Source organism: Larimichthys crocea, chromosome XVI (assembly GCF_000972845.2).
Source record: "Larimichthys crocea isolate SSNF chromosome XVI, L_crocea_2.0, whole genome shotgun sequence".
Classification (NCBI taxonomy): domain Eukaryota; kingdom Metazoa; phylum Chordata; class Actinopteri; family Sciaenidae; genus Larimichthys; species Larimichthys crocea.
The window spans coordinates 10,924,828-10,941,222 of record NC_040026.1 but is presented as its reverse complement, the minus strand read 5'-3'; positions in this window follow the sequence as shown (position 1 = coordinate 10,941,222).

Sequence of the window (16,395 nt, the reverse complement as noted above, 5' to 3'; positions counted from 1 at the left end):
GGGGACAGACATAGGACTTAGTTTATGAATGCCAGATGGATTTTTTGTGGTATCTTACTCATAAGTATTTTGTGCTTTTCTAACTTTGTGTTTGACTTCATGTATTTGACATAAAAATATCTTAATCTGACTCCACCTGTGCACCCCAGCCACAGTGTTTACATGTGACTGTTTGCAGAATTGAGGCAAACCACAATTTACAGAGCTGCAATTTTCCAACTGTCTTACTAACAGGACATTTCAACATGAGAAATGACAGAGGCCTTGAGTGTGTATGTGTGTGTACTATGGATGACATCATTTACAAGTCTACTAAATCCTGAGCAGGCAGCCACATAAGCAGCCAGAATGGTGGATTGTGCTCTGGAGAGCAATGACTCGTAACACTGATGGGGGACAGTAGGTGGAAGGACAAGCAGAGCTTGATTTACTTGTCAGCAAACAGTGGAGCCGCTATGTTAACAATTTTCAGTTGGGTTTGTTTGCAGCCAAACATTTATTATTTTGTATTATTCTCAGGAAAATGCAGAGCACAGATTTGGGGGTAGGGGCGAAATAAAACGTTTTAATGAAGGATGCAAAGAGGGCACAGAACAAACCAGTCAGCTAACTGGCTAAATGAAGAGATAGTAGGAAGTTATGATGCAGCTTTACCTGGCAGAGGAAGCAGGTGCAGAGCCCCGTTGTGGCCGTCTGCAGCCATCCAGGTCTAATCAGACCAGGTAATGATGCGCTGCTCGGTTTGTCCAGTCCCAGACGGGGCTGAAAACAGGTGAGCCTGATTAATCAGGAAGCAGCTACACAGCTCTGGTAAACACCAAACAGACGCATTTCATATATCATTGCAAGATTGTTCTCAGCTGGACAGGATGGAGCTTATTCACCCTCAATAATTTCTGAAATATGTCCCTGTTAGCATGCAAATGCAGAGTTTTGTGGTTGTGGAGAGTGATTTTGTATTTTGTTTGAAGAGTTGCTTTTAAAGCGTAAGTCGAGTCACTTTCGGAACATTTCAGATAATATTTTCTCATCATGCAAGTTGATTCTGACAAAAATCTCATCAACTGCTTCACAAGTCACTGACAACCAATACTGTCCTTCAAGGCCAACGGCCCTGAAAGTCACACAAATCTTATCTTTTCAGCGCATTTTTTCTTCTTAATATTGTAATAAGATACATACAGAATCAAGCTGAGGTTATTTTTTATTTCAAGCACGTCTCCCATGGCGACAGCATATATGGCATATCAACAGCATTTAATTTTTGAAAATGTTTCTCAGTTTATCCACAAGCTGACAAGATCTGACGCAGTGGTCAGTGGTCAAAGGCGTATCTCATTACAGAGCCAACATCGATATGTTTGGGAGACGTACTTTGTGATGGATGCTGTGCTGTATTGGAGAGATATGCACACAGACAAACCAGGCTACTGTCAGAAAAAATGGTCTGAATCAATTAGTGTGATGGAGAAAGGCAGGAAAATAAAGAACAGGTGAAAAGAAACAAAACAAATTGGACTTCTGTATGTCAGGAATGAGACAGTTGCGGATGAGACACAGGAAATTAAGTAACCTGTCACAAATCTCATTCCGGAGTGAGGCGGTGTGTGTGTGTGTGTGTGTGTGTGTGTGTGTGTGTGTGTGTGTGTGAAAATAGGGATTAATGGCACATCCCAGCAATTACAAACCCCCTTTGGGAAATCAGGTACATTAGATTTTCTTAAAGGTGCCAAGTCAAGTTTTTGACCACTGGTAGCACTAGAGTAATTTGTTGCCCCCCCCCTCATTTTGTTTATACTGGGGCAGCTGTGGCTCAGCAGGTAGAGTGTGTCATCCACCAATCAGAAGATCGGTCATGCCTCTGCATTTCCTGTGTCCTTGTCCTTGGACAAGATACTGAATCTCAAATTGCTCTTGGAGGGTGTGCTATCAGTGTGTGAATTTATGTGAATGAGCTCTTTCCTGATGAGCAGTGAGCACCTTGCATGGCATTGTATGAGTGTGTATGAATGGGTGAATTTGGTGCGTAGTGTAAAAGCGCTTTATGTGGTCGGAAGGCTACATAGGCGCTATATCAGTACAGTCCATTTACCATTACAGTTTACCGTGCTTGCACATTAGGGACACGCATCCATGCTTCAGTTTCACACTATCGCTAATGAAAAGTTGATGGCAGTCAGCATGCAATGCATGCAAGAAGACTACTGCTGCCAGAATTGATTTTAAGATTCTTTAATCAGTCATAAAGCTCCCACATTACTGAGCTTCTAACCGCTTACACTGCAGAGCGACCACCTAGGGTCAACCAAACAAAACCTTTGGGCTCTACTGTGCTGCAAACATCAAACCAAAGGTGACTGCTCTTTTGGTCTTCCAGCACTCAGACTTTGGGACAGCCACCCACATCCGATTCGATCAGCTTATATACATTTAAAAATCCACATTTTCAGGCTGGCTTTTCCAAAGGGTGTCATATAGGTTGTATTCTTTCTGTGCACCTAAAAAGCATCCATAAAATGTACAAGAAAGGAAGCTGCTGTTCGTGACACAAGTAAGATAAAGAATGAATTGATTGAACTTGTTTTTTGTTTTATTACAATCACAGGTACTGCCAAAAAACTATTTTCATAAGTCTTCTGCAACTGTATTCCTGTATCTACAGTAGCACTGTTTCCACAATACAGTACACTATATATAGATCACTGTATGAACTCTGAGAGGATGTACTGCAAATGTACTGGCTTTAGATGAAAATGTCCAATAGCATGTTGACATCACAAACAGGCCTCAGCGATGCACAAAAAGCTAAATAAAGTCAAGATCACATGAAAGTGCAACAATATTAAACATTTTTGATCCACGTTTGTTTTTCTTTTCTTTTTCTTTTGCTGTATAAGCTCACAGTGGGCTTCTGTATTGTTCATACATGGATAGTATTATTGTGCAGATATGACTGCTCTCCACTTTCCAATGATTTTCTGTCCAAGCTGGTGCATAACACGCCTTCCATTATCTCCTGAAACTCAAGAGCTCAAACATAAACGACAATTTCACCAATCGATACTGTAATTTTATACAGGAATATACAAAGAATTACAAATGGGGTTAGAGAGGGGGGTGTCGAAGGGAGATATGTCACATTTTATCCCCAAGACACAGGGCATAAAAGCAGACATCAGTGGATCTGTCTGGCGGCATCGAGTATCAGTAGGAAAATGGACAACTGGACACTTTTATCTGCTCGCTTTGATGTTAGTGAGGAGGTGATGATGGAGGTTCAAGGACGACTGCAGCGCCACAGGAGAGTAGGGAATGGAGGGGTGGAGCAGGTGGGGCTGATGCGCGGGGAGGGTAAAAGAAAGGAAAATGTGCACGTATGCAAGCGAAAAGAGCTGGACTGGATGAGATAAAAGAAAAACACAACGCCAGGAGCGTGAAAGGAAGAGACAGGTGCCTCAACAGCGACTGGTCTTTAAACATTTACCTGTGCCTGCCTATGCTGAGGGGAGAAATGGCTGTTTGATTCCATTACACTTCTATTACAGCTGTAGTTAATGGCTGTGTCACAGTCTATTAACTGCATTCATCTTTGCCTCTGATATATAACAGGACATCAGTGTTGAACAAAGACAGATGACTGTGGCTCCCTGCTTCGCCTTTACAAACTCGTACCTTATTTCCATGCACGGCATGAGGTGGAGGACACACACACACACACAGGAAACACATACAGCCTATGTTCTAATATATTTTACACTGTGCAAAAAATCTGTAACACAGAGATTCATCTTTCTGTCCTCTCCACACTAATGCACTGACAGCCTACAGGCTCATGTGATAAAGGGAAACGTGGAGAGGTGGTTTTAATTTAAATGCATCAGTATCTGTGGGATCACAGCACATGACTGTAAGCATATATTCAGTCTTGACAGAGAGGCGATAACCAGCAGAAAAGATATACAGTACACATGAAGGATTGTGTGTGTGCGTATGGCTTCATTCACAGCTCATTTCCAGACCACTGTTTATATCTGACATGTTTGAATGAGTGTATGATATCATTCAACATTATATTATTGAAATGGTATCAAAACAAGCCATGCAGCACATAAAATCTCTTGGTCTTGTGCTGGTATAGTGCTATATCACCAAATGATAATAGAGTAACGCTTTCTATGGAGACCACATCTATAGTGCATTATGCAGGCATTAATATTGAATCATGATACATTCATAATGCTTTCTGATGCATTATATCAAGTCAGAAAGCATTGTAGATGTGACTTATAATGAATTATAACTTCAAGTGTCTTATGGATGATTGTGAATAGTTATATAAAGGTTGGTTGATGGGGCTTATGACACCATATTATTACCTATACTCACCTATACACACACTTCAACTGTAATAGGAACTCATAGTATGCTATGACAGTCCACGCAGTGTCATAGGTTATCGTTGTATGTGCTCAGAATTCATGATTCATGCCCCCATAACGCATTTTACATTTGGTCTTCATTTCATCAGTGTTACTGATAATCGTCTCTGAATAGAATTTAATAACAAAGAAAAACAGCAAAATTTAAAATGTGTAATTTCCCAGCACCGGAGATTTCTGCTTGATATCTACCCAGCCAGTGAAACAAACAAATCTCTGAACAAATCTCACATGATTTGCATTAAGTCAAACAGAGGCAGAAAAAGATTTCTTCCTCTAACACGACAGAGAAGGCACGTATTTACAGACTGAGGATGATAATACTGTCAAAATTGTTTCAATAGTAGTTTTTGACAACTACTAATTTGACTCTGAAACTTTGGGATCAGTTACAAATGCTTGTAGTATCTCTCCTGGAATGAATCTATGTGCTTTATCAAGTTATGAATCTAATGTCGAAAGATGGTTTCATGTGACATTTGGACCTAGAGCAAATCCTGGCAGCAATATCCACAATCTAGTTTGAAATATCATATCATATCATGATATTTGCCTATTGCTATGGCGACTTTGTGTGACAAATGTCAGCTTGGGTTATCAAATATACTTCAAAATCACTCCCTACTTTACAGTACACTATATTTACTATCTGCCATATTAGTGGCCTCAGTGTCCACACAGTATGTACACTCTGTGCTAACAATGCAAGGTGTCACATTTAATAAACGAGGGATGACGCAAAATGACGATGATCTGTGATGCCCAACATCTCCAGCACAATATGGAGTAAGACACTCCGTAGTGAATGAGTGAACAAGAGCGTGAGTTAGGACACAGCCTAAGGGTTAGGCTAAGTATGTCAATGTGCTGGGAAACCTATTTGGTTCCCACATTCATTTGGATCTGCAGTAAAGAGGGTAAAGATCTTAACAGACTTTCAGCTGCATCTGTATTTGTATGAGACAAAGGCAGACATGGATAAAGAGCTCCTTGCACATTTAGTTAATTTCATAAAGGGATTATACACGGTCTCAGCAGTGCCTTCAAATGAGCCGCTCTGAGATGAGACTTTGGTTGCTGCTCCACTCCCTGCTGTCTCTCTCTGCCCAGCATTAACCTATTTAGAGCAGCTTTTAGGCCTCTCCATTGCCCCTATACTCTTTCACAATTTATGAGTCCTAATCAATACGGAGTAGAGCACCTACATGAAAAATGGTTCAGGGGAAACCACAGAGGATAGCACATCAAAGACACCCCACTACTTCCATGCAAGAGATACCACTCTTCAAATTAATATAACTTAATATACAACGCGAAGAGCCCAGACCCCCCAGAGGCTAATACCCTGTTAGAGCAGTTTTATTTTACCCTTCCTCTTTCCTGCCTTCATCTACACCCCCTCATAAAGCTTTATCAAAAGCTAATTATGCTCAAAAACAATGAAATAACTCATAGGACGGCAGCCTGTAACAGAGCTTATTGTATGAGCCTCTTGGCAAGAGAACCCCACAAGAATTATATTGTCACTTACCTATTAATGAAGACAAGTTTGCAGGCACTCTTTGGTCCATTTTAATTTATATTAATTCTCTGTCAGCCCTCGTTATGGGCATTATTAAACTGCATCCGGAAGCAAAACAAGGCTTTTGACCTGAGCAGGAGTTGGAATAAATCTCTCTCTATCATTTAATGGCTGTGAGCAGCCAAAATACCTTAACAAACAACCTGGCAGAAGGAGGTATGTGAGGAGAATTTAGAGGAGCTAACAGTGTTTCCAGAGGTTTGAATATATTTAAAAGTCTTTGTGCTTACTATGCATATTCAAAATAGAGGTCCAAAGAACAGAATAAAGTAGAATATGGAAGACACCTTGTGTTGAATATTGCAGTATTATTTTACCAACCTAGTCTGATAATAAGCCCCTTTCACAGGAGACGTTTTGTCACAGGGGGAAAAACAGGTGTAAATAATACAATTAATTATGTCTGAATTCTGTTTTGTCACACAGTCATTGTTTACTGGGACACTTAGACATCATTAATGTTATTATTAACACCTCTACTTTTCAACAAGTCAAACACTGTAAAAAGTGTTTGGACTTTCAACGAGGTTCCAGAAGCTGCTTGTTCTTAGTACAGTAACTATACCACAAATCGTGTTATACCATTATTGTTATACCAACACATTTAAGAAATATCTACCAAAACAGTTTAAGAAAAACTAAAGAAATATGTGAGTTATAGAGTTGTGTCTCTTAGATGGGGAGCACCTCACCGCGTAATTCATTTTCAATGTTAGGCTTGTGTGTCACCTGTGTATCAACCTGTGATTAGGCATATCAGTCAACTATCTTAATGTTAATTCATCTACTCTCCTCACTTAACGCCAGTCGATATTTCCATGCTTACCACATGTAGAGAACTCGTCTGCCCATCTATTCACATGAAGAGCGTCCCGCCTGAAAAAGCTTTTAGTATTCATGCTATGAAAAATATGTCGTCCCTTTCTACCTTCAAAAAACTTCTGAAGACCCAGCTGTTCAGATAGTACCTCCTCTGCTAGCACTACTAACAACTGGAGATAGTACTTATTGCTGCACTAACATGTCCACTGTCGCACCTTGATTCTTCTAAATCAGTGATTCTTAACCTGGGTTCGATCGAACCCTAGGGGTTCGGTGAGTCAGCCTCAGGGGTTCGGTGGAGCCTCAGCCCTGGAATTTTTTATACCATTTGTTACAACATATCTTTGTGAGCAATCGTTTTCGAGGATGCTGGACATAAAAACTAAGAAAAGGAACAGACTTTGCTGTGAAAATGACATGAGACTGGCACTTGCCAAGGTGAAGGCACGCATATCTGAACTGGTCTCTCAAAGGCAACAGCAGAAGTCACACTGAGGTAAGTTGTTGTGAGTTCATGCACTGTGTTGGTTTTGTTATTTGAACAAGGTGATGTTAATGCACGGTTCATTTTGTGCACCAGTAAAAAAAATCATATTTTATTTTTTACTAAAGAAGGGTTCGGTGAATGAGCATATGAAACTGGTGGGGTTCGGTACCTCCAACAAGGTTAAGAACCACTATTCTAAATGTAATGTGAACAGATGGAGCAACCATCTCCATACACTCGTTCTTTGGTGTATAAATGTACCACCACAAACATGACGTCCCTTTGTGTGTCAGCGCACGTCTCTGCTATCTAAATGTCAAGCGTCATGTTTTGACATCAGCCCCTCAGAATGAAAAATCAACAGAAGAGACAGACATATCAATTTCTCCACCCACAGTGGCCATAGTCTACCACAATGCAGTGCAACCACAGGTCATGCTGTGTTTTTACTGAATGATTTGAGTAGCATAACCTGCTGTTATCCTCTTAGTATCACACAATGATAATACACAATGTCCTCCTATGTCTACTACACTAAAGTAACAAAGGTGATCTATTATAAGAATACCGGATCACTAATGTCATTGAGGAGAAGGTCATTGATAATGTCCACACCAGAAACTCTGCATCACAACACCATTTTGATAGAATTAATGGGCAGCGACTGGCTAATGAGGCTGAAACTGCGACATTCCAGTCAGTTTAACACTTAGTCTGCATTGTGATCACGTAGAGAAACATACCTCATAGCTCCTCATGTACGTTCCCCAAAGCTCAAGATTTTCACTGTGAAGTTTGCTGGTAACTAACTGCGGTTTCATCAGTCAAATCAAATCAAATCAAATGTTATTTGTATAGCCCAAAGTCACAAAGTACATTTGCCTCGGAGGGCTTTACAATCTGTACAGGGAGTGACACCCTCTGTCCTTAGACCCTCGGTCCAAATGAGGAAAAACTTGCCCACAAAAAACCTTTAACAGGGAAAAAAAGGTGAAGAAACCTCAGGAAGAGCCACAGAGGAGGGATCCCTCTCCCAGGACAGACAGACGTGCAATGGATGTCACGGTACAGGACAATCAACACAACATATTGTACAATTACAATAAGTGACAAAATGACAAGAATCATAATGAATGATAAAATGATTACAGTAGCAGTGGAACCTGTGATAGATATAGAGAGACACAGATGCACAGCAGCAGCAAATCATTAACTAACTATAAACTGTAATGGAGATATGGTGCAATATGTACATATAGATGTAGTGGACGTGGTGCAGGCCCACAGCAGCAGCACTCCATGAGACACTGCTGGACGATAGAGCACGAACTCCGGGGGAAGTTGTTAGTACATGCATTAATGAGACATGTTGTTCCAAATGGTGGTGGTATGGTGTGGGGAGAGAGGAGGAGAGAGGTTTCAGTAGGGAGTGTGCCTGCATCGTCACCACCATCCCTGCCTGCTAGGCATAACCCTGGGGGTTGACTGTGGCCCCGTTTACACGTACACGGGTATTTTTTAAAAATGGAGACGTTTCCCTTCGTTTGTACCTATCTTTTACACGCAAACGGTGAATTCGCCACTGAAAACGAATCTTTCTAAAACCCCACTCCGGCTAGAGTGGAGATTCTGGAAAACTACGGTTTTGCGTTTGCATGTAAATTGAGATAAACGGAGTTTTAGGCAGCTGATGCGTCAAAAGTGCGACCAATGTTTACTTTTTGCTATGACGATGATCATGGAAGCAGCCGCCCATAGGCTTGGCGTAGTTATGATGCCGCTCCATGCCATAGTTATGCGGGTTGATGTAGACGAAAACTTTTTTGAAAACGATGCTATGTGCACGATGTTATTTTGGAAAACGGAGGGAGGGAAATATTCGTTTCTCAACATACCCGGCTATGTGTAAACGTAGCCTGTGCCTCCCAAACCCAGAATGGTAGTTTGTTCCACAGAAGAGGAGCTTGATAGCTGAAAGCTCTGGCTCCCAATCTACTTTTGGAAACTATAGGAACCACAAGGAACCCAGCGTCCTGAGAGCGCAGTGTTCTAGAGGGGTAGTAAGGTATTATGAGCTCTTTTAGATATGATGGTGCCTGACCATGAACAGCTTTGTAAGTAAGGAGGATAATTTTAAATTCTACTCTAGATTTAACAGGTTGCCAATGCAAGGAAGCCAAAATGGGAGAGATGTGATCTCTCATCTTGGTTCCTGTCAGAACACATGCAACGTATTGGAGCAGCCTGATAACAAAGAGTTACAATAATCCAGCCTAGAAGTAACAATGGATCCTGTGTCCTCAACCAACACAAACCTCGCCATGCTCAATCCTCTAGTGTTCACAGTTGTCTTTCTGGCAGCCATATTGGTCGTTTTACCCCTCCACACAAACACACCCACATCCCGTCCTCCACCCATTCCAGGAAGAGGGAACTATTGTTAAATGATCCGATAATTCTCTGTGGCTCCGTTGGCTCGTCCACAGCTTCTGGTCAGTGGAGAGTGGCTAATCTGCCATGCTGTCTGTGTTTGTAGGGCTGTAACGGCACTGACTGAATGTTATTTGTATTCCCTACACAGCAGCCTGCCTACCGCTCTAACTGCCTGTCTCTCTGACTGGCATACATATCTACGCTATCTACCTGGCTGCTAAACTGACTGACCACCTGTCTGAACACCTGATTCTGTCTAACTGCCTGTTTGACTGCATTAACATTGAATTTCCCCAAATTCCCCCTCTTTGTGTCTGAAAACCTGACCATCTGAATTTATACCTGACGGCTGTAACTGCATGACTACCTGTCTGTCTGACAGCTTGCCTGCTTGACTCCCCAAATGCCTTAATATATGACGACTCCACTGTGCACACCTGCCTCTTCCTACCTATAGTTATGCCAAAAGCTCTGTCTGCCTGCGTGAGCCGGAAAGTGAATCAAACACAATCACATCAGCTGACTTGAAAATGGAGATGAAAGTATCATCTATTATTGACGGTCAACGGTTTATTTTGGCAAATGATTAACACAGCCTGCCATCACCCAATAAATGGTAAAAATGAAGCAGGACAAAGCAAAGTAAAATTAGCATCTGGCAGAGAAAACGCCTACTGCAAATCATTTCTTTCAAACTTTTTCTCCTTCAAACCAAAGTCATTACTTCAAGTTTGCTGCAGATTTGACTCGATGTTTCAAGGTGAAAAGCTCAGTGCCGCTGTGATAATCAGAGCAAGGGAAACTGGCTAGCACCGAAATGGATCTCTCGCCAGGGAAAAAATTGCATGTGGTGCATTATTATTATTTTTTTTTATTAGGTCCAAAATGCTTTGTAAAGCATTTATTGCAGTGAGAGGGAATAGCAGATGAATTTCTCACTGGGATAATGTGCAGCAGAGCTTCTTCCTCTGCATGTTGTCTCTATAAATATTCAGACCCACAGTCCAGGGGTCATGTTGGGCGAAAGGAAAGCAGTGGTTATTCAAACAGTGTTTTGCTAGCGTGTTGCAAAAGGTTTATATAGGTCATGTTGACTGAATAACCCGACAGCCAGCCACATTTCTTCTGTACACAGCATTAAAAAGTATCCTTTATTTAGCTCTTTTTCCCAACCCTCCATCTCTGTATCTATTCTCATCTTGTTGGCTACCGCAACCTTTACTTTCTTATCTTTGTTCCCTGTTTACCTGCATTTGTCCTTTCTTTGTGTCATCCTTCCCTACTTCCATCTATTCGTCTCTGACTCATCCTCAGTCTCAGCTTCTTCTACCTCTTCATCTCTCTAGGAGAGGATATAAATCAGAACCGCGACTCTAACTCCATCACACCACAGTGTGTCATTTTTATGCTTCTGTCTCTGTAAATGAGAAGTAATGTGTTAATCAGTGAGCTTTAGAGCTGCTGGTAGGTGGATTGTGCTACCTTTTAACAGTGCTAAGCAAGCTATTTTACTGTGCAGACATGAGTGGTATTTGGACAGAGCCAGAGAATTACAAAAATACAGTGACACAAACCTGAATTATTCTCAAACTTTGTTAAATTGGGAAATTGGTCAAATGGCTCTATGTCTGCACATTGTTTACAACGCCTCCACATTTTTACACTTTTTACATTTCCATTCCTGCTTAAATATTTCTTAAATTTTTCGTCTGCATCCTTTTTGTCCATACGTCTGCCTTAAGTGGCAACCTCCGGTGCTGGGAAAGTCTCCATAAGCGGCTATATTAAAATGAAAGTAGAAATAAACATGTTTACCGCCTGGTTCTGGCAACGATTTTGGACTACGTATATAGCCAATTTCCCATCCATGATGGGAACTGTGAGGAGGGTGATTTTTTTTTTTTTTACTCACCAGTTCAGATGATATTAAGGCTCAAAGTTTTGAGAAAGTTTTCAAAATGGCACTTCAAAAACCTACGGGTGACGTCACTCAGGCTGTGTCCATTCTTTATACTGTGTCTTTATACTCTGTCTGCATTCCCTCCAAGCAAAGGCAAAGTGCAAAAATTGATTAATTCACATTATCCAAAACAAACATCAGACTTGCATACCTTGATATTATATGTGGCCCCATTGTAAGAGCTTTGACACAAGTTTACCTGATATCAAAAAGCATTTAAAGTCTTAAATTCATGGCATGATGAGACACGCACCTTTGAATGATGTCTCAGCTTTCACTTTGCTGCCATATTTACAGTATCTCAGAGTCTGATGCTGACCTTACATCCCTCCTTTATTCATCCATACCTGCGTCCTTTGTCCGTGTCTCACTCAGCTTTTTTTCATCTCCTCTATCTCCCCTCTGAAAGCGCCGGCTCGTTCAATTAGCCATCTGTTAGCTTGGCCAGCGGTGTGACCAGCTCATTTGATGGCGCGACCCCAGGGATCAGGACAGGTGAGTGGGCTGCAATCAGCCACTTAGATTACTCCCTTAACCACTGCAAAGCAACCAATTTACCACAGGGTTACCACTGAACCTATTAACCTGTTAGCCTGCACGGCGACCGCAAGGAAATTGGATGCTGAAGGGAGGAACGTAACGTGGTGTTTTCTAATGGAAATCATGTAATGTCTGCCCTTCAGGTGGCGCAAAATAAGATTGAAAAGTGATGTGGGAGTGCAAGGGTGTGTGCAGAATACATGGCTGTCTGTGTTATAGTCATCAAACTTGTAATAAAGAACATAATCCAAGAACATACTGTCATTTATTTGAAATCAGATTTCAGTCTCTGTTCCCTCTCAGGTCCTCACGTGTAATTTTCTGTCCAGAGGCCTTGTGTTTTTTGGGGGATTTTTTTTTGTAATCCAAACTCATTAGATCATGGTCCCTTTTCACCACAGCATAATGGAAAACACATTAAGTCACAAGAAAATATCTCCATCATGCATCAGTGTAGAGTTTACCTCTGTGTGAGTGTGTGTGTGTGTGATAACAAGGTCAGTAAGAACAGACAGCAATTAGTGAGGCAGTCGGCCCCACTGATTATGCTGTTAATTGTTTTTCCTCTGGACTGGATTCTTTTCCTATACATGTCTTTGCACCATTTGGGGGATTATTTGAATGTTCTTAGCTAATTATAATATTAAAGATAAGACAGATATTAACTAATGGCTTTACAATGATAATGTAGTTATTACTGAGTAAAACTGAGCAGGGGACACATGTTATCTCTCAGGACAGAATGCTGTAGCTTACATGGCCACAAGGTAAAAATGAAATGTTACACTGACCTTATGTAAAATATTCCTCCAGGATTACACAGAGTCCGAAAGTGAAAATGACCACAATGATTCAAAAACAAAAAAAAACAAAAAGAGATTCCTATGCCACTTTCATCACGGTGGTACTGTGAACAATTTCAGCTCTACTCTGCACTTGGACTCAATTACACTGTGCTACACTCAAATGGGATAAATGAGCCCACAGAAGAAAAAGATGTCAGTGGGGGGAACGGATGAAAGAGAGCTTAGATCTGTTGGTTGTAGCAAAACAGACCTTCCTCAGATAAGTGCAGCGTGAGATTTCACTGAATACCAGATTGGCTTTGAATGTTGATTGTCCGGAAAAACAAAATCCTGCTACAACACCGTTATAACAAGAGTGATGTGAGAAATACAGCTGCTCGAGGAGTTTCAAAGCAGTAGAAGCAGCTTGTTTGGAGTAATTGCAGAGGAGATTGCAGCGATAGCCAGCATAACTGACAAGACAACGAAAAGAGCACCACCTTTAGCACTATTTTATACTTCTACTATACTACACTCTCAATACTATGTAGTACTTCCTTCCAACTATACATCTCTGCCTGTATGAACAATATTATAAGTTAATGAGCCCTCAAAAATAAACAAGCAGAAAAACAAAGCAAATAAATGTGAAGCTGGTCTAGGTCTAACTAAATGACATCAACACAATAAGTTTGTTTATAAGGACTCCCACCCCTGAAACTACTACTGGTACTACTAGTCCATTTACACAGCTTCAGGGGAGCAACAAAATTACCCTGATGTTTTGTCAGATTGCTGTGATTAGTTAGAGTTTTGTGGAGGTGGAACTCCTATGAAACAATCAGAAAATACCTTCACTTCTCCTGTGCTCCCTCTCCTTATTCACTCTTTATGAGGCTTGACCTCCAACACTGTCTCTCTGTCTCTAAACAAACTGAAAGCTTCTTGGTATCCCTAGTTTGCTGCAAAGACTGTAAGGCCGACGCAGATGTTAAAGCTGGGTACATGAAATAGACCAAGCAAGGGCACAACTAAGAGAGTCCCATTTAGAGAGTGATATTTCAGGCTGGCTATGAAGCAGTTTGACTGGTCTGATTGCCACCACAGTGTAACATTGGGCAGCCTTTCTCCAAAAGTTGCTTCTTCTTCATCTCCAGTCACTGCATTTTTTTTTCCAACATCCCCCGCTGCCTCCATTGCTGCAGCCGAAATCATTTTCCCTCCGTACAAATGAACGGGAGAACTGACATTTTTCGCAGCAGGGCCTGATTTGGTGTGAATTGTGCCTTACACAGCACATCTGCAAAAACACAAAATGTCGTTCTGAGCTTTCCAATTTGCTGGTAGGTGGGTTTTGTTGCCTTTGGGCAAATCAGGCAAGCTCTTTTCCACTATTTTCAGTCATCAGTGGTGCATATGCCAAAAAAAGTTTTCTGGCTTCTGTGTTTACTTCCTGGTTATGCGGCCCACTGAGTATGCGCAATAGTGTTTCTCCCAAATCTGTAAATATAAAATATCCATAGATAAATCACAAACTCATGATAGAAAGAGTTGAAGAGTTGAATTGAATTTTAACAAAAAAAAATCTCTCCATGGCCTATGGCGAGTATTGTTCGCAGCATTACCGCTTCTTTATTATATATATATAGTGAGCGGTAAACCCAAGTATACCTTTACACCTTGTATGTATCTATGGTTCATGCAGATAACATTTTTTATGTAACCCTTGACAAGAAATCAAGTGCATTTTCCAGAATGTCAAACTATTCTTTCTCTTCTTTTAAAAAAACTGCTCAACTTTCAGGTAATGCAATATTTAATGACCTCCAACCTTCCACATATATTGTACAACACAGAAAGAGACCAACCTTGATCGTTCTGCTTCCTTTACATACTCTCATACACGAGCTAGCAAGTCTTATTAACTCAGAGCATTGTGGTTATTAAATTGGTATATAATCCACAGTGACTCTATCCACTGTACGCATGTCATGAATCTATAAGTGTCTAATTTGGGCCGGAGAAAGGAGGGCTGAAACAAGGTGACCCCGGCAGTGTTCTTAATCATCAGCTGGTCTGGATGAGGTTAAGAATGGAAATTGGTTTGGCTCTGTAGTGAATCTATTATCGTATCTGCTCACCCCTCCGCCCCTCCTTCTTTGTTTCTCATCTCTGTTAGACACCATTTTACATCTCGCTCGTCCTCCTTGTCTATCCGTCTCCTCTTTGTCATTCACTCTTTTTCCTCATCCTCACTTTTTCTCTACGTCTTTTCCTCTGTGATGTAAAAACTGCCTCAGCATATTGATAATAGGATTTATTTAAATAGCCCTTAAGGCGAAGGACATTCTCTATGACATCTGCAGTTATTATATTGAATCATGTAGTAGTCTGCATTATTCCTCTTCTCACACCGGTCTGTATAATCATCAAACCACTTGCTGACCAAGAATCAGATATATTTTTATCAGCACTGTCTTCGCCGATTATCGATTAGCTTTTGGCAACATGCTGCAAGTAAGTGAAAAAGAAATCCTCTGAAGGCAGAAAGACTTTCCTTTTCTATCCATTCACATGACTGCGCAACAATTCACACACAGTACGAGGCTTCCTTTCACTGCAAACACTTGTTGGTTCATTAGGAGCCTGTCGGAGTGACTGACTGACTGTGCCTTGTTAGGCTGATTAAACCATCGCGTCTAATTAGGAGCTGTATCACGGCTCAGTTCACAGCTGCTGTAGCATCAGAAAGATAGAGCAGGACACTATAAGCATTAAAATCCCTGCACTCTGTCTGCCACCTGAGCACAGAGCCTGGTAGTGGGCATCACTAAGAAAATGCCTACATAGGTGGTAGCATCAGTAGTAATGTGTGTGCACATCCAGCACGACAAAACCTCCTCCTTCGTGTGCAGTTGTGGCTGATAATCACCAATAATCCCTGTAGTATACATATTGATGATAGATTAGAGTTCAACTCACCCCCTGAGTTTATCATACTTATCAATTCATTCCATTTTATATATTTAGTAAACACTAAATGAAAAAAAAAACGCCAATAAACCAATGCAATCAAGCAGAGGAAACTAATTACAGCATGAAGGGAATCAGAAAGATGCTGCAGGAGCTAAAAATAAAAGACACTGATTTTAAAAAACATTCTTAACCTGTGGGTATATGTTAATTTGTTCACACTGATTATGACTCGCACATAATAATAAAAGAACGAGGGCCAAACAAAGCGTGATATTAATCAAACTCAAATGCATTTGATATTTTAACTTGTGGTTTGCACTTATTATGCTGATGAGAGGGGGGAAGAGATGACAAAGCATCCCAACTAATGA